Source organism: Palaemon carinicauda, unplaced genomic scaffold (assembly GCF_036898095.1).
Source record: "Palaemon carinicauda isolate YSFRI2023 unplaced genomic scaffold, ASM3689809v2 scaffold9, whole genome shotgun sequence".
Classification (NCBI taxonomy): domain Eukaryota; kingdom Metazoa; phylum Arthropoda; class Malacostraca; order Decapoda; family Palaemonidae; genus Palaemon; species Palaemon carinicauda.
Window position 1 is genome coordinate 410,494 of NW_027172203.1, and position 20,696 is coordinate 431,189.

Here is a 20,696-nt window from a genome sequence, read left to right on the forward strand (position 1 = left end):
TCGAAGGTTTGTAAGTTAAGGACCGTCTGTACATGTTCTGAACACGAACAAGTACTTAGAACCAGCTGTCATTTTATAAGAACAAGACATCTACATTATTAAGCTTCCATCTGAAGTACACTACTTAACTATCATGACTTAAAGATTGATGTAACGTGAGACAAAACAAAGTAAGTTGGATGTCAGAAATGACGTACAGTATTTTAAACAGACGTAACGAGGGACATCACACTATGTAACTCTGTGCTATTACGTCTCTCAAGTCCAGGTACTTTCACCTTTCTATAATTGTAAATGCACAATAAGTGAAATGAGTACTATCAAGTTATACAATAGCATAAACTGTTCAGTAAATTCAGTTATAGACTTGTGGAAAATGAGATGGCTCTGAATTTCTTATACAAGTGAATTTTCAAGTCCTCTTATAATACTATAACAGCTTTTAATAATTTCTATTTGGTTTTATGTAACCATAAATAATATTAACATTTTCTCTCAAGCTGAAACATCACAAAAGTCTTAAGTAATTTGTATTTTTCCTAACTATAGAAACCTTTGTCCTTTACATAAAGTATGATTCAGCAACGCGAGGGTTATTCTTTAATATCTAACGAGGTAGTTAGAACTACTGACAGGTGGCACGGGAAGCTCTCTCTCAGTCAGTCAGCTGAACACACACTTTGAACCTTAGACCTGGAACTTGTAGTCTTTGAGAGAGGACACAGACCCACACCAAGAGTAAACCAGCAGGAGAGAGAGACTAACTCTCATGACCCCTGGATGCTTCCAGAGAAGAGATGGAGGAGGAGTTGAACTTAGTATAGTGGGCAGCTGGGTCTTGGCCACTAACCCAGGAACCAGCGAAGGCAAACTCCTTTCGTCTATCGGAAAGACTGGGAATATGCAAGATGTCAAAAGTTCACCAATTCACTTTGAAAAAGCTACGGTGGCTGAAAGACAATGTACAGAGTCAGATCTTTGTCTGACACTTATCTCAAAGGTTCATAAGAAACTTGAGAATATTAGTCACATTCCAGGGGTGGGCACAACTAGGCTACTTGAAGCTCTTCATGAACAGAGACAACTTCCAAGAGGAGAATAGATCTAGCTTCTCAGTTGGAGGACTTTGCTTAAAGCTGAGAAATAGCCTTCCCCAGAACGACGGAGAGGCGCTTCTCTTAGCAAAGACAGGGACAAGGATGACCATAGCATGCGCTAGAGCAATGACGATTGGAGGAGTGTCCCTTCTACGACAACAATAGCAGAAAAGGTTCTCTTCCTTAGATAACTGAAGAGGCCCATTGCAGATCTCAACGCATCTCCTGCGCAAAGTCTTTTGCTCGGAGGAGATACTGTTCAGTCTCTTAACATAAACGACTTCACACATTAGAGGAAGTATTCACAGTTTTCTGGGGATACTTGCCTCAATGTGCTAACAGATCAGAATCAAGCTCATCTTGTGGTAATTTGGGAGCCACCATGGTACTCCTGACACCTGGGCATAATCAGAACTCTGTTGATCCACCAGGATATCATGTTGAAAAGAGGGAAAAGCGTAGAGTACAAGTGATCCCATTGATGTAGGACACCTTCCTAATAGATCTAAAGGATTGACCACTCCCCAGATGTGAAACAGACTTGTCAATTCACAAGACTGTGCGAGACAGTTGCTCCTCATAACATATGCTATTACTGTAGCGTTGTCGCTCATCAACACTACTGAGTACCCTATTAAACTGCATCGGAAAGGTTATTGTGTTAGGAATGCTGCATTCATTTCCACAAGTTGATTTTGAGGTGCTTTTCTTCTGAGACCCATTTCCCTGAAGCACTCTTGGTGGGGTTTGTGTTGTCCAGCCACCAGATAAGATTATCCCACACATCTTACACCACTGGAGATTGCTGGACAACAACCATTGATACCTCAGACACTAATGAAGAGATTGCTTGTGGAGCCACCTATGTCGAATAAGCTTTTCAAATGAGGTAGATGTCCCAGATGACATTACCACAATCAAGCAGTTATTCTCGCTAGAATGGGAACGGGAGCACCACCTCTCTGATCATGTTAATGAGATATTCTGGGTGAAAGACCATCGTATCTATCTGCATGCCAAGGCACTTGATCCTCGGTTGAGGCGGGAGAGACTACTTTTTCAAATTCATCACGAACCCCAGACTGCGACAAAAGAGGGTAGTCGGTCTCAATCCTTAAGAAACTGCCTTTTGGAAGAGGCCAGGATCAGACAGGCGACAAAACTCCTCAAAAGCCATATCCGGTCCAAGAGCCACAAAATGAGACCAAAGTGATCACTTATGTAAGCAGTGCACAGTTCGAAGCACAGAGCTTTGAACTGGTCTACTAATCTCCTGAAGATGAAGCAGAGGTACTTCCTGTAAGACTGACGAACGGGTCTTTGAGAATAAGCATCCTTCAGGTCCACCAAACACAAAGTCTTTCTCTCTTCTTTCTTTCAGCTCTGCTCCAGGTTGCCCGATGTGAAGACGAGCATCCGCACTCTCTGCACTTGGAAAAGGGGACTGTCGACTTACTTACGAGTCCTCTTACCTTACTTTTTACCTCTACCAGCCCTCCTGAACTGCCAGATCAGGCACAGAAGAAGCAGCTGGAGGTCCTGATCCTATTTTGGTGGCAGACAGAGCTTCTTCAAAGACGATACTGAAGGTGTGGCAGATACCAAAATTCTCGCTGCAGCCGTCTTCGAAGGGCCTGGGCCCATGACGATAACTGCACAGTGGATGAGAGCCATGGGGAGCCTTCCACCACTATTGCCTATGCAGTACATCCCTCCAAAGAAAAGGGACTTCTTGGCCTCCCCATAGAGATTTCATTAACAATTCTATGAGTAATTCTTACACCATAGCTACTGCATAAATTCATAGCTTTGTCAGCATCATCTACTTTCTTGTCTAAATATTCTCTCCAGTCATTCCTGGCTTTTCTTTTGACCTCACTATCAATACTGGAATACTTAGCATGCTCTACCTTGTAATTTTCATCACTTCCTTGAAAACTTTCAACAATCAATTTCTGTTTGTCTCGTTTTTATATTATCCCATGTATCATTTGATATCCATGGTTTTCTCCTTGTATCTGCATGTCTCAAAACTTTACTATCTAATATGTGTTCTTAATATCACACCATTCTTCATTAATTGGCTACTCATCGTCTTTAAAGGGGGCCGGCCAGAATGCCAATATATGGGGGTATAGGAAGAAAAACACAAAATCTTGAAAAAATTCACTGAACTTCATATGGCAACAGAGAATGCGTATACGAAATATTTTGTCAAAATTCCTCTTACTTTCATAGTTACAGGATAATTAGTAAAAGTAACTCACTAACCAAAAACATTGTCCCCAATAAGAAAATGCAGTATTTTTTCTGTTATCGTAAATTTTGATAATTATCACATTTTAATGTAAAAGAAAATGTGAACAATGGCATCTGTATAGCTTCCATGAGTCATGGTAAATTACACCCTTCGACCTTCAGTCCTACCACAAACCTCATAGAGAAAACATGCTTGAGTTTGACCTCTGACATTCTCATTTTACATTATCATTTCAAAGAGGAAAAGACAATTTTAAGATCTTGCTAACAAGGAAGAAGAAAGTTCGCTCTATTGAGAGAGAGAGAGAGAGAGAGAGAGAGAGAGAGAGAGAGAGAGAGAGAGAGAGAGAGAGAGAGAGAGAGAGAGAGAGAGAGAGAGAGAGAGAGAGAGAGAGAGACTTGTCTAAAACTAGCAAAAGCAGCAAGATATTGAACAAAAGGATCTTCGTTTATGAGTAAATTATGATGAATAACTTTGTTTTCATTTATCAATATCCATAATAATCAGGATCTATTAATATTGTCTTTGTGAAAACACAAAGAAAAACTATGAACGCCCTCCTTCCAAGGAATACTTTGTCGTCACACGTCATCGGCCATACGAGTGAGGGGATAAAAAGCAAAGAGGAATGCTGTCTAACAGAAACAAGAATGCGGATATTGGCAGGTTTGAACAGACACCTGTCACACAGTTATCAGGAAACCACTACAAATCCATCCTTCCTTCCAAACATTCCTCTCGCACGATGATCTGCCAACAAAATTATCTAAGGGAAAGAGAAACAGAAGCTCACCTGTACTCTAAAGCAGCTGAAAACAAAGTGAGGGCTCAGTGGCCCGTCAGACGGGAGGGGCTTCCCCACCACCCAGCAGTAACTAGCTCCACCTCATTGAAGTTCAAACAGCCGTACCCAACTTCCCTGAAAGTATACTTCTGTTGAAGTATGAGGTTTGTATTTGTGTAGGAACAAACAAACAAACAAACAACCTTCATGCTTAACATGAGATGGAAACATGAGCTCTAGAAAGTGTAAGGTTTGAATACAGTCATAAGAGGACCTGGTGATACTCACACACTGACGCTGGCCAGAGGAAACACAGGACACGGCATGACTTGAGAAGCATCTTTTAAGTACTCAGACTTGTTAAGGTTCACGATGGCAAGATGTCTGGACTTGGGGTTGTCCTCCACGTGACATGTCGAGGTTCAGGTAGGGCAGACTGGGCTGCTATGTAATCCGAGGTCATCGGCAGCTGACTCCTTGGTCTGTCATGGCTGGATTCATCTATAATCTCCATTAACATTTCAACGTCTCTGGTGAATTAAAAATACCAATAGTAAAAATGTAACAATAAAAAGGATATACTGGTTCAATGGGATTTATGAATTTGGACCAGATGGCCCAACACAGGGCCCAGGGAGGCTATTCAGCACCTGCAGCATGAAGGGAACGTTGTGAGGATGGACAGCAAGAAAGAAGGAAGGAGGAAGGAACACAGAAGTAGAGTAGAAGGAAGAAAAGTGACCTTTAAGTAATGCATACAGCAGACATATCGTTATATACAGTATACTGTAGTGTGCTGAAAAACGTTTTTTATTAAAGAGAAAATACAACAGAAAATACAGCACCATAATATAGAAATAATGAAAAGAAAAACATTGGCTTTATTAAATAGACAATACAACAGAAAATATCACAAATTCTAAAAGTAATTTGTATTTTTCCTGACAATATAAATCTGAGTCCTTTGATAGACGTCTGCTTTCAGCTCAGCTGGAACTTGGGCTGTTAATTAACCCTTTTACCCCCAATGCTATTTGGAACCTTCCAACCCTTGACTCCCAGGCATTTTTCTTTTTCAAGCACCTTTTGCTATATCTTTTTTTTTAGATTACACTGACAGCCTTAATTTTCGTCATAGAGAGGTCAGGTTGGTCTCATTATTTTGGAAAATGCCTGAAGTTTCTCATAAAGTTATCAAAAATATGCAAAAAAAAAATGCAAATAGCAGTTTTTGGTAAGGACGTACCATTATGTCCATGGGGGTTAAGGCATGAGGTTTGTGAAACGTACCAGTACGTCCACTGGGGGTAGAAGGGTTAACATTCATAACGAGGTGGTTACTGAAGGGTAAGCGAGGAAGCTACCCCCACTCCAAGTAATATTATTATTACTTGCTAAGCTACAACCCTAGTTGGGAAAGCAGGATGCTATAAGCCCAAGGGCTCCAACAGAAAAAATAGCCTGCTTTTCAAACTTAGATAGTAACAATAATGATAATACTACGAATGATAATAATAATTCAATTAACAATATTGTATCCTGGGTTTGAACACAGGGCAAAGAATAAACATTGTCTTGATAAATAATCAATTAAGATATCAAGTAATTTTTATAGTAACTAAGATTTAATTAAAAGTAGTTTTGGACCAAAGGTAATAAACTAGGAACCTTTCCATCATTCAAAATGAGCCAAAATTCACCGGAAACAAGTCTGTACAGCAAGCCTTGTGAGACTCAAATACCCAGATGGAAAAAACAAAGAAATAAGAAGTAAAAATAAATATACCAAACTAATTACCTTCTGCTATACTGTACATTCAGGGGATGTATAGGATAAAGAATGGGCCATTTTTAAGTAGTTTCAAGGCTTTTCTTCATCAAGATGTGGGCTTCGAGATAGAGTAATGCCACAGAGATCATTACATAACTTTAAAGGGAATCAAGAATTTTCGGTATCTATACAACCAAAAGTCTGAAGGCATCAAGGAGATATTCCCTACTTGATAAGATCCTACCACGGAAATATGGCAGGCGTAGTAAAGATCAGAGGTGATAAGAGTGTCACAACTGAGATGGTATGGACATGTGGTGAGGATGGATGGAGGGGAGAGAGTGAAGAGGGCTTGGAAGGAACCTGTTAGAGGGAGAAGATCGAGAGGGAGGCAGAGAAATAGATGAGATAAGGTGAAGGATGATATGGAGAGAAGAGGTTTGGTGGAAGAAGATGCCTTTAAAAGAAGGCATTGGAGAGGACGCATCAGGAAACCGACCCCTTATTATTATTATTATTATTAATTGCTAAGCTACAACCCTAGTTGGAAAAGCAGGATGCTTTGAGCCCAGGGGCCCCAACAGGGAAAATAGCCCAGTGAGGAAAGGAAACAGGGAAAAATAAAATATCCTAAGGACAGTAACAACATTTAAATAAATATTTTCTATATAAACTATAAATACTTTAACAAAACAAGAGGAAGAGAAATTAGATAGAATAAATGTGCCCGAGTGTACCCTCAAGCTAGGGAACTCTAACCCAAGACAGTGGAAGACTATGTACAGAGGCTAGGGCACTACCCAAGACAGTGGAAGACCATGGTACAGAGGCTAGGGCGCTACCCAAGACAGTGGAAGACCATGGTACAGAGGCTAGGGCGCTACCCAAGACAGTGGAAGACCATGGTACAGAGGCTAGGGCGCTACCCAAGACAGTGGAAGACCATGGTACAGAGGCTAGGGTGCTACCCAAGACAGTGGAAGACCATGGTACAGAGGCTAGGGCGCTACCCAAGACAGTGGAAGACCATGGTACAGAGGCTAGGGCGCTACCCAAGACAGTGGAAGACCATGGTACAGAGGCTAGGGCGCTACCCAAGACAGTGGAAGACCATGGTACAGAGGCTAGGGCGCTATCCAAGACTAGAGAACAATGTAGGGATAATGGTGAGAAAGAAAAAGACAGCTATTCACAGATCATAACTACCATGGCCTTGCCTGCAGTTGGGTGATGAAGGAGAAGAAGTGATCTTAAGAGACGTGTGGACTCTTCCAAGCAAACAGACACTATTTCACAACAAGAAAATCATAACCTCAAGCAAGTTTGCCTTCAAAGATAAAGATTCAAAATAGCTTCTGACAAGCAGACAGACAGTCAATGTTCCAATAATGGTGGAACAAAACATTAGAAGCAATATCTGCTATTATCTTAAAACTAACAAACCTGGTTAAGGACTATCAATTGTCCTTGTTCAACACAAGTTCAGTTTTCTACATAACTTTTCCAGCAGATTTCAAATGGCCCTGATGGGAGGACCAGGTTAATCATAAAGAAGCTACTCATTGATCAATCAGATGTCATCCAGAAATATCTACTGCAAACGGGAGATGAGATACGGATCTAATGTATAACTCCTGTCAAATGGATCTACATATAAAACATATCTGAATTATCCGTCCTCTTTAATAATCCGAAGGAGAAACTCCAAACATGGCCTTAACGTCTTGATAGGGTTAAAAGACTGCGCTCAAACTCTGCTCAGCTGTTATCATTGATTTCAACAAAATCAGTGTGAATCATATTCTCCTTTCCACTGCTGTTTTAGTATCAAGAATATCACCTTTTAATGGCTTTCAAAACCCTAATCAATTGCTGTCAATTATGAAAACATTTGGTTGAATTCTTGTGCCATAAAGTACTGTACCTCTACACCAATGACCCAAAACAATAAAGGATTAAAAAAACTTTGGCAAAGGAAATAATGCCAAATGGTACTCCAAAAATGGGGAAGTTTTTACACGGGACATAAAGGGACAAGGAACAGTTGGTCAGGAAAGGTTTTGCCATGGAGGTTGCCTCTTCTTGACCTGTAAAAAGGTCAAAGGGCATACAAGAAAACCTAACAATGATATGAGTTTGGGAGAATCGAAGAGAGAGGAGGGAACTCATTTCACATGTAACCCACATTCAAAATAGGAATCTTGACTGGGCTACTGATACAGAATATAAATAATTGATAGACCTTGTGATATTTCCCTTCAAATTGCAACAACCAGGAAGACTGATAATTAATGTAGTGATTCATGTGTCAGTAAGAGCAGCCAGAAGATAATAAAAGCTTTTATAAATTAGTGGTCTTTAACTTTATCATTAGGAACCATGAAAGGAAAACTAATATGTTTTACAGAGCTTCAACAACATACCTGTTTGAACAGAATACAGTATACAAATAGAAATAGGACAGCTATCTATAATTGCAAACTGTGCTGGTTAATAAAATGAGCAAGAAAAAGTAAAAAATTAATAATACTTACAATCAAATCATCACACCAACTGTTATCTTGGGAGAGGTACCCACAGCAGGTGTCAATGTGGAAGCCAAACTCTGAAATGCATTGCTGGCACTCCTCGCTTTGGAGGACACGGCTGTCGTTCAACTCAGCCTATTTTCCTTCTCCAATTTTGTATAGATGGAGCCTGCGGGAAGGATAGCTATTACCCAACAGAAATAGGATTCAAGAATGCCACATTAACCTTTTTACCCCCAAAGGACGTACTGGTACGTTTCACAAAACCCATCCCTTTACCCCCATGGACGTACCGGTACGTCCTTGCAAAAAAATGCTATAATTTTTTTTTTTTTTGCAAAAAAATGCTATAAATTTTTTTTTTTTTCATATTTTTGATAGTTTTTTTTAAAAAAATTCAGGCATTTTCCAAGAGAATGAGACCAACCTGACCTCTCTATGACAAAAATTAAGGCTGTTAGAGCAATTTGAAAAAAAATATACTGCAAAATGTGCTGGGAAAAAAATAACCCCTTGGGGGTTAAGGGTTGGAAATTTCCAAAGAGCCTGGGGGTAAAAGGGTTAAGTACAAATAGATGAAAAATCTGTAAATATTGTATATAGAAAATATTTACATTCCAAACATATAAACATATTTCAATCAGGTAATACTGCAGTGCTTTTTCAAGAATGCATTCCTCGATGTACGACAGAAGTAATGAGCTATCCTATCTGGTATCTTTCACTAGAGGGAGCCACTAACTCTCTACATTGCAGATCGCATTGTTGCCTTATTGTACCAGAACACCTAGAAGAAAAGTCGCAAACTGGAGGTCTCAAGAGAAGTGTCCTTCCTGTTAAATATGAGGCTTGTCTTATAAAGGTTAATTTCTAAAGTCTATGCACTTCCCTGCAGCATACATGACTCCTACTCTACTTATAATATTATAAGTAAATACTTTCAATACTTATAAAGACACAATTCTTATTTTACTTATACAGCACCAAGTAAATACTTATGAAAATGCAATTCTTACTTTACTTTTATTAAAAATGTTATTTTCATTAGTAAAATAAATTTTTGAATATACTTACCCGATAATCATGTAGCTGTCAACTCTGTTGCCCGACAGAATTCTATGGAGGGATACGCCAGCTATCACAATACTAGAAGGGGGTGTTCTTACCAGCGCCACCTGTGGCCAGGTACTCAAGTACTTCTTGTTGACACCTCCTCAATTATTCCTCGGTCCCACTGGTTCTCTATGGGGAGGAAGGGAGGGTCAATTAAATCATGATTATCGGGTAAGTATATTCAAAAATTTATTTTACTAATGAAAATAACATTTTTCAATATTAAACTTACCCGATAATCATGTAGCTGATTCACACCCAGGGGGGTGGGTGAAAACCAGTGTACAAGATTAAAGGATAGCTAAGTATCCCATATTTCATATAACAGTTATCTCAAATAACAATGAAATAATAAGTACCTGGTAAGGAAGTCGAATTGAACCGTTACTCTGTCTCTTTTTTAAGTTCGTCTTCCTTACTGAGCGCAGCGTTCCTCTTGGAGGCTGAATCAACCCAAAGGTGCTAAAGTATACAGGGCTGCAACCCATACTAAAGGACCTCATCACAACCTTTAACCTCGGCGCTTCTCAAGAAAGAATTGACCACCCGCCAAATCAACAAGGATGTGGAAGGCTTCTTAGCCGACCGAACAACCCATAAAAAGTATTCAAGAGAAAGGTTAAAAAGTTATGGAATTATGGGAATGTAGTGGCTGAGCCCTCGCCTACTACTGCATTCGTTGCTACGAATGGACCCAGGGTGTAGCAGTACTCGTAAAGAGACTGGACATCTTTGAGATAGAATGATGCGAACACTGACTTGCTTCTCCAATAGGTTGCATCCATAACACTCTGCAGAGAACGGTTCTGTTTGAAGGCCACTGAAGTAGCCACAGCTCTCACTTCATGTGTCCTTACCTTCAGCAAAGCAAGGTCTTCTTCCTTCAGATGAGAATTTGCTTCTCTAATCAGAAGCCTGATGTAGTAAGAAACTGAGTTCTTAGACATTGGTAGAGAAGGCTTCTTGATAGCACACCATAAGGCTTCTGATTGTCCTCGTAATGGTTTTGACCTTCTTAAATAGTACTTAAGAGCTCTAACAGGGCAAAGTACTCTCTCTAGTTCGTTCCCCACCATGTTGGACAGGCTTGGGATCTCGAACGACTTAGGGCAAGGACGGGAAGGAAGCTTGTTTTAGCCAAAAAAACCGAGCCGCAAGGAACATGTAGCCGTTTCAGATGTGAAACCTATGTTCCTGCTGAAGGCGTGGATCTCACTTACTCTTTTACCTGTTGCTAAGCACACGAGGAAAAGAGTTTCTAATGTGAGGTCCTTAAAAGAGGCTGATTGGAACGGTTCAAATCCTGATGACATTAGGAACCTTAGGACCACGTCTAGATTCCAGCCTGGAGTGGACAACCGACGTTCCTTTGAGGTCTCAAAAGACCTAAGGAGGTCCTGTAGATCTTTGTTGGAGGAAAGATCCAAGCCTCTGTGGCGGAAAACCGCTGCCAACATACTTCTGTAACCCTTGATCGTAGGAGCTGATAGGGATTTTACGTTCCTTAGATGTAACAGGAAGTCAGCAATCTGGGTTACAGTGGTACTGGTTGAGGAAAACTGCATTGGCCTTGCACCAGCTTCGGAAGACTTCCCATTAAGACTGATAGACTCTGAGAGTGGATGTCGTCCTTGCTCTGGCAATCGTTCTGGCTGCCTCCTTCGAAAAGCCTCTAGTTCTTGAGAGACTTTCGATAGTCTGAAGGCAGTCAGACGAAGAGCGTGGAGGTTTGGGTGTACCTTCTTTACTTGAGGTTGACGCAGAAGGTCCACTCTAGGAGGAAGAGTCCTGGGAAACGTCGACCAGCCATTGCAGTACCTCGGTGAACCCTTCTCTCGCGGGTCAGAGGGGAGCAACCAACGTCAACCGTGTCCCTTTGTGAGAGGCGAACTTCTGAAGTACCCTGTTGACAATCTTGAACGGCGGGAATGCATACAGGTTGAGATGGGACCAATCCAGCAGAAAGGCATCCACGCGAACTGCTGTTGGGTCTGGAATCGGAGAACAATACAAGAGGAGCTTCTTGGTCATCGAGGTAGCGAATAGAACTATGGTTGGCAGACCCCACAGGGCCCAAAGTCTGCTGCAAACATTCTTGTGAAGGGTCCACTCTGTGGGGAAGACCTGACCCTTACGGCTGAGGCGATCTGCCATGACATTCATATCGCCCTGAATGAGCCTCGTTACCAGCGTGAGCTTTCGATCTTTGACCAAATGAGGAGGTCCCTTGCGATCTTGAACAACTTCCTCGAATGAGTCCCTCTCTGCTTGGAGATGTAAGCCAAGGCTGTGGTGTAGTCGGAGTTCACCTCCACCACCTTGTTAAGCTGGAGGGACTTGAAGTTTATCAAGGCCAGATGAACTGCCAACAACTCCTTGCAATAGATGTGAAGTGTCCTTTGCTCCTGATTCCATGTTCCCGAGCATTCCTGTCCGTCCAGTGTCGCACCCCAGCCCGTGTCCGATGCGTCCGAGAAGAGACGGTGGTCGGGGGTCTGAACAGCCAAAGGTAGACCTTCCTTGAGAAGAATGCTGTTCTTCCACCACGTTAGAGTAGACCTCATCTCTTCGGAAACAGGAACTGAGCCCGTCTCTAGCGTCATGTCCTTTATCCAGTGAGCAGCTAGATGATACTGAAGGGGGCGGAGGTGGAGTCTCCCTAACTCGATGAACAGGGCCAGCGATGAAAGTGTCCCTGTTAGACTCATCCCCTGCCTGACTAAGCATCGGTTCCTTCTCAGCATGCTCTGGATGCATTCTAGGGCTTGGAAGATCCTTGGGGCCGACGGACAAGTCCGAAAAGCTCGACTCTGAAGATCCATACCCAAGGAAACAATGGTCTGGGATGGAACGAGCTGAGACTCCTCAACATTGACCAGGAGGCCCAGTTCCTTGGTCAGATCCATAGTCCATTTGAAAATCTCCAGACAGCGACGACTTGTGGGAGCTCTTAAAAGCCAGTCGTCTGACGGAGCCGGACACAAGATCATGATACTGCTGCACAGTCTGTAAACTGACAATCATGGGCAAGCGAGGAAGTACAGTGACAACCCGAATCTGTCTAGACTATCTGGGTCGTACAGACGACTCCTTAACGGGTTGCTGAGGTTGCCGCACTGCGTCACAACAAGTCCCTTCTGTTGGTTGTTTAACGTCTTCCCCGTGACACATTGACTCCGTAAACAAAAATCCTCTAACAAGGACTAAGCTTGGACTGCATGTCATGCAACACAGCTCAAGGTCTATGGGAGCAGGTGTGGTAACAGACGGGATTAGCGGCTGAAGTGGAACCATTACCTTCCCTGTAAGCATGTTATGCTTAAATAAAAGTCCATAAGAGGTTATGCAGCTAAAGGCTCCCTCCAAATGACAGAGTCCTCAAGGGAATATCAGAAGGAGGGAGAAAAGAACTTTCTCATCTACAGGGACCTTATCCTAGAAAAGCTAAGTTCTCTGAGTGAGGGTTCACTGGTGCAAAAGCAGCAGACTAGAAGGCAACGTTATGAAACTGCTTGACAGTCTAGTGAGTTGGCAACAACCCAAGATATGTTGAGAAGCATGCGGTAAGGTATGCAGAGCATGATGAATGCAGAGTATGCTGTATGCAGAGCATGCTGTATGTAGAGCATGTTGTATGCATAGCATGCTGAATGCAGAGCATGCTGTATGCAGAGCATGTTGTATGCAGAGCATGCTGAATGCAGAGCATGCTGAATGCTGAGCATGTAGTAAGCAGAGCCTGCTGTAAGCAGAGCCTGCTGTAAGGAAAGCAGAGCGTGTGCATGGCGTTTAACATTTCTCAGAAATTCCATGACCAGTGCTAGAGTGCTTTATGCATGCTTGCATGGGGTTTAAAAATCAACATAATGTTTACCTTACATTCATAACTCATGATTCATATTTTTGCCATGGTTAGAAAATGGAGGTAAGGTATGCTGAACAGCAGAGTCAGAACGAGCTGGAACAACAACAGTGGAAGGTGCAGAAAGTTCCTGTTCCTGTGGAATGAGTGGAGCGTGAAGAGACCGAGGTTGCGCAGAACAAGGTAAAGTTCCCGCAAGCAGAGGTGTCTGAGGCGCAGGATCAGGGTGCACGGGTTGAGCTCGGTGCAGCAGCTGAGGAGACTGACTCACAGGTGGAAGAGGTTGTACCTCCACCGAGAGTTGCACCACCGGTGGAGCAGCCAGGGGAGGAGGAGGAAGAGTGGGGTAATCCTCCTGATCCCAAACCGAAGGTTGCCTTAAAGAAGGCTGAGGCTGAACAACACTGGGAACAGCGAACACAGAAAGAGGTTCAACATCGTACGCCTGGCAGATGGTGCTGCGACTGGGTGCAGCGAGTGCAGGCGGGTTGAGCACAGGCTGAAAGGGTGCAGGGGAGGTGCAACACTCTCAGCCCGACACTCACACAACAGGTCCGAAAGCTGTGCTTGCATGGACTGTAGTAGAGTCTACAACATCGTACGCCTGGCAGATGGTGCTGCGACTGGGTGCAGCGAGTGCAGGCGGGTTGAGCACAGGCTGAACGGGTGCAGGGGAGGTGCAACACTCTCAGCCCGACACTCACACAACAGGTCCGAAAGCTGTGCTTGCATGGACTGTAGTAGAGTCTACAACATCGTACGCCTGGCAGATGGTGCTGCGACTGGGTGCAGCGAGTGCAGGCGGGTTGAGCACAGGCTGAAAGGGTGCAGGTGGAGGTGCAACACTCTCAGCCCGACACTCACGCAACAGGTCCGAAAGCTGTGCTTGCATGGACTGTAGTAGAGTCCACAACATCGTACGCCTGGCAGATGGTGTTGCGACTGGGTGCAGCGAGTGCAGGCGGGTGCAGCACAGGCTGAACGGGTGCAGCCGGTTGGTGCACCACCGGTGCAGGCGGGTGCAGCACAGGCTGAACGGGTGCAGGCGGTTGGTGCACCACCGGTGCAGGAGGAGGAGGAGGTGCAACACTCTCAGCACGACACTCACGCACCAGGTCCGAAAGCTGTGCTTGCATGGACTGTAGTAGAGTCCACAACATCGTACGCCTGGCAGGTGGTACTGCGATCAGGCGGAGCGAGCATAGGGGGGGGGGGAGTGTAGGCGCACTCTCAGCCCGACAAACTGATGACTGAGGAGAGACAGAGCTAACCCAATGACTGCATCCGGGTTGTTGAACTTTACTTCGTACGTCTGGCATAGGTCTGGACTTTACGTTTAAGAGGTCTTGAGACCTGAGACCAGCGTAACTCTGCCTTTATTTTCTCCTCTAAATCTCTTCTGCAGACGAGCAAAATAAGGGCTCAATCGTCTGCGGGTGGGAGTGACGGTCTCGGTAAGACACGCCCACAACCACCGAGGATACTTCTGTGCGCCGATCAAGGCCTGCCGAACCCTTATGCCCTTCGACATTGCTTCTCCCCTGGGCTTGGGAGCTTGCAAGAGGTCCCGGACTGGGAGGACGACTGGCGCGCACAAAAGTACCTTCACGCATAACACTGACATACTTTGCGCTAATCACTTATCACTTTGATTTCTGTTTGCACTTATTTCACTGAACTCGAAACTTTAAGTGGTTTGTACCTGAAACACGCAATTCTATCCTTCTCAAAGGTTAGTAATTGCGAAAACAGAATTACAATGTAACAGAAAAATCTAATGAAAGAAAATTCAGTGGCTGGAAAGAGACTAAACACTAGATCACTCTAGAAACGTTTAGTTTCTTCCCCTAAAGAGACTAGGGATAAGAGCAAAACGATAACGACGTTACTCGTACGCCTGGCAGGCTTGAGGGAAACGTTTATCCTCTTTCTCCCTCCGTCTCTATCTCTCTCTCTCTTGACTTAGAACCTGAGAGAAGAGCCCAATCATATATATCGTTAAAACATATTATTGTTAAAGGAAAAAACTGAAATATTTCCCAAAAAGAAAAGTTCCTTATTAGGATCAAAACCATTAAGTTAAGAAAGAATGAACAAAACGCTAGAAACGGTTACTCTTTACTGCAATGTGAAACCGTGAACATTCTTTCTCTATCGTAACGATAGAGTGCAAGTTGAAACGTTCTGAACGTCAACAACTGCCGAGACAAACAAAACGTTAGTTCAACTTTGAAAAAGTACGAGACTATCAAAGAAATTCTTTCAAAGACCTTAAAATAGCATAATATGTTAACAGGTAAAACCGAAATGACGGGCTCACGATAATTAACTTCGGTACCAAGAAAAGACCGCCTACTATTAGGAAGGTCGAATATAAACAAATATAAAAATTAATTTTAATAAGTTTATAATAAAAGGAAGTTAATCGAAGAGGCCTATAAGAGGCGGAGAGATATAAAATAAATCTATAACTTTTGTTAAGCAAAATTAAGAAAGAGAGTCTATACTCTCTTAGACACCAACACTTCCGTCTAAGGGAAGGGTCGGCCATTGAAAGGTGAACGAGAGTTCATACTCTCTTCGTCACCATAATTAATCAAATTAATTCCAAAAGCTAACTAAGCTAATATAGAAGTTTCCAGTAAAGCGACAGCCGAAATCAAAGAGAAATACTTCACCAAAGTCGTGAAAATACTCCAAGAACATAAGCGTATCCCAGAACGTCTTGTCAGAAGCACGACAGAGGAATAATTGAGGAGGTGTCAACAAGAAGTACTTGAGTACCTGGCCACAGGTGGCGCTGGTAAGAACACCCCCTTCTAGTATTGTGATAGCTGGCGTATCCCTCCATAGAATTCTGTCGGGCAACAGAGTTGACAGCTACATGATTATCGGGTAAGTTTAATATTGAAAAACAAATACTTGCATAGATATGATTCTTACTTCACCTAAACTAAGTAAATATTCAAGTAGATATATTTCTTTCTTAATTTATAATGAGTCAATACTTAACTGGTGGTTACATGGTGGTCATCAGCACTTTTAGTTCAACTAGAGGCTAGTGAACTTGGTAAGAATAACAAACAATAATATTCATTACAAGTATGAATAAGAATAAGTCTTTTGTCATTTTACTACTCCGAAAATGTCGCAACAATAACCGAACACAATGTGGTTGGAATTGAGTGGCATTTTCTATTATGCATAAAAAAGATTTCACGATACTATTGGCACTGACGTGAAGTCCCCAGTGCTTGAGATGTTTCTAAACATGATAAAAATCCTACTGACAAGGTGCTATCGTCCCAAGAGTCCTCCGACAGTACCCCTCGAGGTGTAAAAAGTATCCGATCGTTCAAAGCACGGACTTCTTTACTCCCCCGGCTTTTCCTTACAAACCTCACTGATAATCCCGAGGGGAAATTTTCTCTTCCATTTAGAAGACAGATTGGGATAAAAGAAAGAGGCCATGTGGTTGGGAGGCACAGGATGTCACCAGGATATCACTTAAACAATTTATACAATCCAATCAAAAGTTTCAAATGGTTTTGAAGATCCAATGACCTACTGGATATCATCATTCAATTTTACTGATTCTTAAATACAGTAGAGTAAAATCAACTACGATTGGCCCATCTTCTGCAATTGTTTGTTATGCGACTTGTTTACACCAAAGCGATATTCTTACCAAGACTAAGAAAATGTATTTCTAAAAACAACTTCAGCAGATGTTAAAAGAATCATACAGCTAAAGGAGATAGTAAATAATTGTGTACAAAGTCGTTGACACGACTTGTGAGAGTACAACCCTTTGACAATGATGATACAGAGTCTAAGCACTGCACAGGAACTTTGTCTGGTTTACTAAGTTTGGATTTTTTACGTGAATTCCAAAGTTATGTTGTGGTTTTCTTAGACAAAATGATTGCTTTAAAGTTTTCGAAGTATTGAGAATGATTTCAATATAAGATATCCTTGCATGTCATGAAAAAGGGTGAACATACAGAAGTCCCATTCATAAGTACTAGCTGTGTTCCCCAAGAAGTCACCTGCATGAAATAGTGAATGTACTCCTCGATATCTATAACAATAGTTTACTAATGTCTTATTGAAGCTTCTATTACGAATAGCATATGAAGACTATTGAATTGCCTTTTGAGACTTAAATCTTAAAAGTGTGTATTAAGTAAAAAGGAATATATCAAAACCAATGTCGGTTTCACAGTTATTAACACTATTTCAAGTGCCCTCCTTGAAGAAGTGGCACTTGTTATTATCCAGGGCATTACGATGTTTCACCTGACATGTGAAGTCGTTCTAAATGTAATCACTTTATATCTTCACTCAAGAACTCATTAAGAAATCGCCAATTTTCATCGCCTGCAATTTAATCTGACTCCTACTTTACATAAACTCTTAGATTTTAAAAAATTTTTCATAATTAACAATAACAAAGTATTCTCATCTTATAAGTTATGTACTGGACTGCAACCACAACTTGTTTCATTTCCTTTTATATGTTTATCAAGGCTACGCAACCTCTGTAATGTTTCAGCATGGATTTTAAATGACTCGATTGTTGCAGTAAAGTTTTCACTTGCAAAGCCATGCAAAGATACCTCGTCAAAGGTCATCAATCGATGTTTGGAAAACATCTTAGATGTTTGTAAATTACTTTACCTTTGTTCAGTGGATCTAACTTCACTGACTCTTGACAGAAGACTTAGTCTAGATGTTTTATAAAAGTTAATAATACTTCTGCTTCCTGGCAGAGCCTCTTGCAAGATGACCCTGTACTATACAACAGGAGAAGCTCAGGGTGAATTATAAAGCAAGATCCTTTGCAGGACATTAAAGAATTTTTCCAATTTGCATTGGAAGTTAGCAAAGTCATATTCATACACTGTTCAGTATATGGTCTTCTCTATCAAATACAATATACAAAACTCCTTCTGAGAAATTCTTCTAATTTTACCAACACTTAACAAGAGGGGCTTCTATTCCCTGTTGGATGATCCACTAGTTCAAGAACTTGAATAAAAAGATGTCAACTCTACTTATAAAAATGCCAAGTGTACGAACGAGTCTGTGAGTCTCAAGGGGATTTAGATATTTGTCCCTCTAAATTAAACATAGTTGAATCGGCAGCTGTAGAAAATAACACTGAAATTCCAGCTGGAAGGATACTTTCAAATTTGGAGCGTCCTCTAACAGTGAACACGAGTGAACATCAGCTCTTTAATCTTACCTTGCAAGAGAGATTCTCTAACATGTTATATCCTCGATGGTGAAGATTTGGAAATTCATCATCATCATCATTCCTCATAAACTCAAGTCTGTTACATATCACTTCTTCTGATAATTCATCTGATTTTCATAATCCAATGATGTATTGAATGTGCCATCAAATCTAAGACTGTCCCAGTAATAAGAGGTCCAATAACATACTTTAAGAAAAATTAATAAACTAATCTCCTTCTTTTAAAATACTTATATAAGAATTAAATCATCCTAAAGATAATTGCTTATGATGTTACTGATATCATGAGTTTGTACTTAACAAATCTTTATCTCAAACTCATGGTTAACTTTTGTTGCAATAATAGTAAGTCTCAGTGAAGATATTTTATTCATTGAGCAATATTATTATCATTATTATCAGCTAAGCTACAGCCCTACTTGGAAATGCAAGATACTATAAGCCCAAGGGCTCTAACAGGGAAAATAGTCCAGTGAGGAAAGGAAACAAGAGAACGACTGTCTACTGAAACTTTTGCCACTACTACTACTACTATTATTATTATTATTAGCAAAGCTACAACTCTGGTTGGAAAAGCAGGATGCTATAAGCCCAGGGCCCCTAACAGGGAAAATACCCCAGTGAGGGAAGAAAACAAAGAAAAATTAAATAACTTAAGAACAGTAACATTAAGATAAATATTTCCTATATAAACTATAAAAACTTTAACAAAACAAGAGGAAGAGAAATTAGATAGAATAGTATGCCTGAGTGTACACTCCAGCAAGCGAACTCTAACCCAAGACAGTTGATGACATTAAAGAAATTATTTGGGGGTCTCTTAATAAACAGGTCCCTCAGCAACAACACTTAAAATTTTCATCTTAGTTCCTGGTTAACTTACTCCACCTATATCTAAACATGAAATAGTTTCCCTGTTTCGCTTGTCTTACTGAAACAAGCAAAGATACAGCCGTCCCCAGCAGACTTTTAGTTATTCCTCTACTTATTCATATGGTGAAGGTTTCAGTTCATTTACTGGCAATAACAATCTCCCCTGATTGTCAACAAAGTTAAGGGTTGAAACTGTGGCATTTTATATTTCTTATATTTGATAGACTCGGATGTCACGCTACCAATATCCCAGGCATGGCAAAAGGGCAAACTTGAAGTGGGATTAACCTTTACTAAAAAATTACTGGAATCAAATTATATATCCATATCATCTGTCCTTCTAAATCCTCTAATTTGCAAAATAAGACAAGAATGACGGCCCAAAATGTCATGTAGCTAAACATTTGTCTCATGATTAGTGGACGTCCCTCTTTCTCTAATGTCTTACTGCAAACCAACGTCATAAGTTTCTATCACTTGAAACAAAGAATAAATTCCTTTTCATAATAGATTACTGTACAACAGCAAAACAGAGACTAAATATATTAGTTGCATGCAGTCAGGAAAAATGTATTTACATTGTCCATATGAATTCAATGACATTAACAATACAATTCCTTAACAAGTAACGAATGTGGACATTCTGAGATTTATCATATGTTGATGGAGAGGGGTTCTGGGTGCTGATCATAAGCGTATATGGTCAGTCTCTAGGACATTGTCCCGTACCTTGCCTCTGCCATTCATGAGCGACCTTTAAACCTTTAAACACTTATTAACTCATGTTGTCTCAATGTCCTTAGATAAACTAAAAACAGTTTCTTGTGAGTCCCTCTCCATACAAGATATGCAAAATAGATAAGAAATAATGATCTGGTTTGTTTTGTGTCCCACAACATCTGATGTCAATTTGGTCTACAGTGTTCTACATTCATGGCTGATGTCTGGTCATGATTATCACCTGATAGATACGGCATTACCTTGGGAATTCTCTGCTGGTGCAACTCAAAATAAATCAATTATCACCAGATCTCAGTCTCAATTCCCATTCATGAAATATATTGAAGTCAATGAAGCTATTCAAGACTGAAAAATGACAAATTCATAGATAATTTGTATTTTTCCTAACGATAAAAACCTTAGATATT

General features: G+C 41.2%; 1 long non-coding RNA gene across 1 annotated transcript in view; it reads right to left on the reverse strand.

Moving 5' to 3' along the window:
- Nucleotides 1-4,438: 4,438 nt before the first annotated feature.
- LOC137637636 (uncharacterized) overlaps nt 4,439-20,696 on the reverse strand; it is a 130,180-nt gene continuing 113,922 nt past the window's right edge. Inside the window, exons 3-4 of the long non-coding RNA XR_011043734.1 lie at nt 8,447-8,609; nt 4,439-4,671 (exon numbers count right to left, since the gene is read on the reverse strand). This is a non-coding gene — a long non-coding RNA (uncharacterized lncRNA). The remainder of the gene's footprint in view (nt 4,672-8,446; nt 8,610-20,696) is intronic.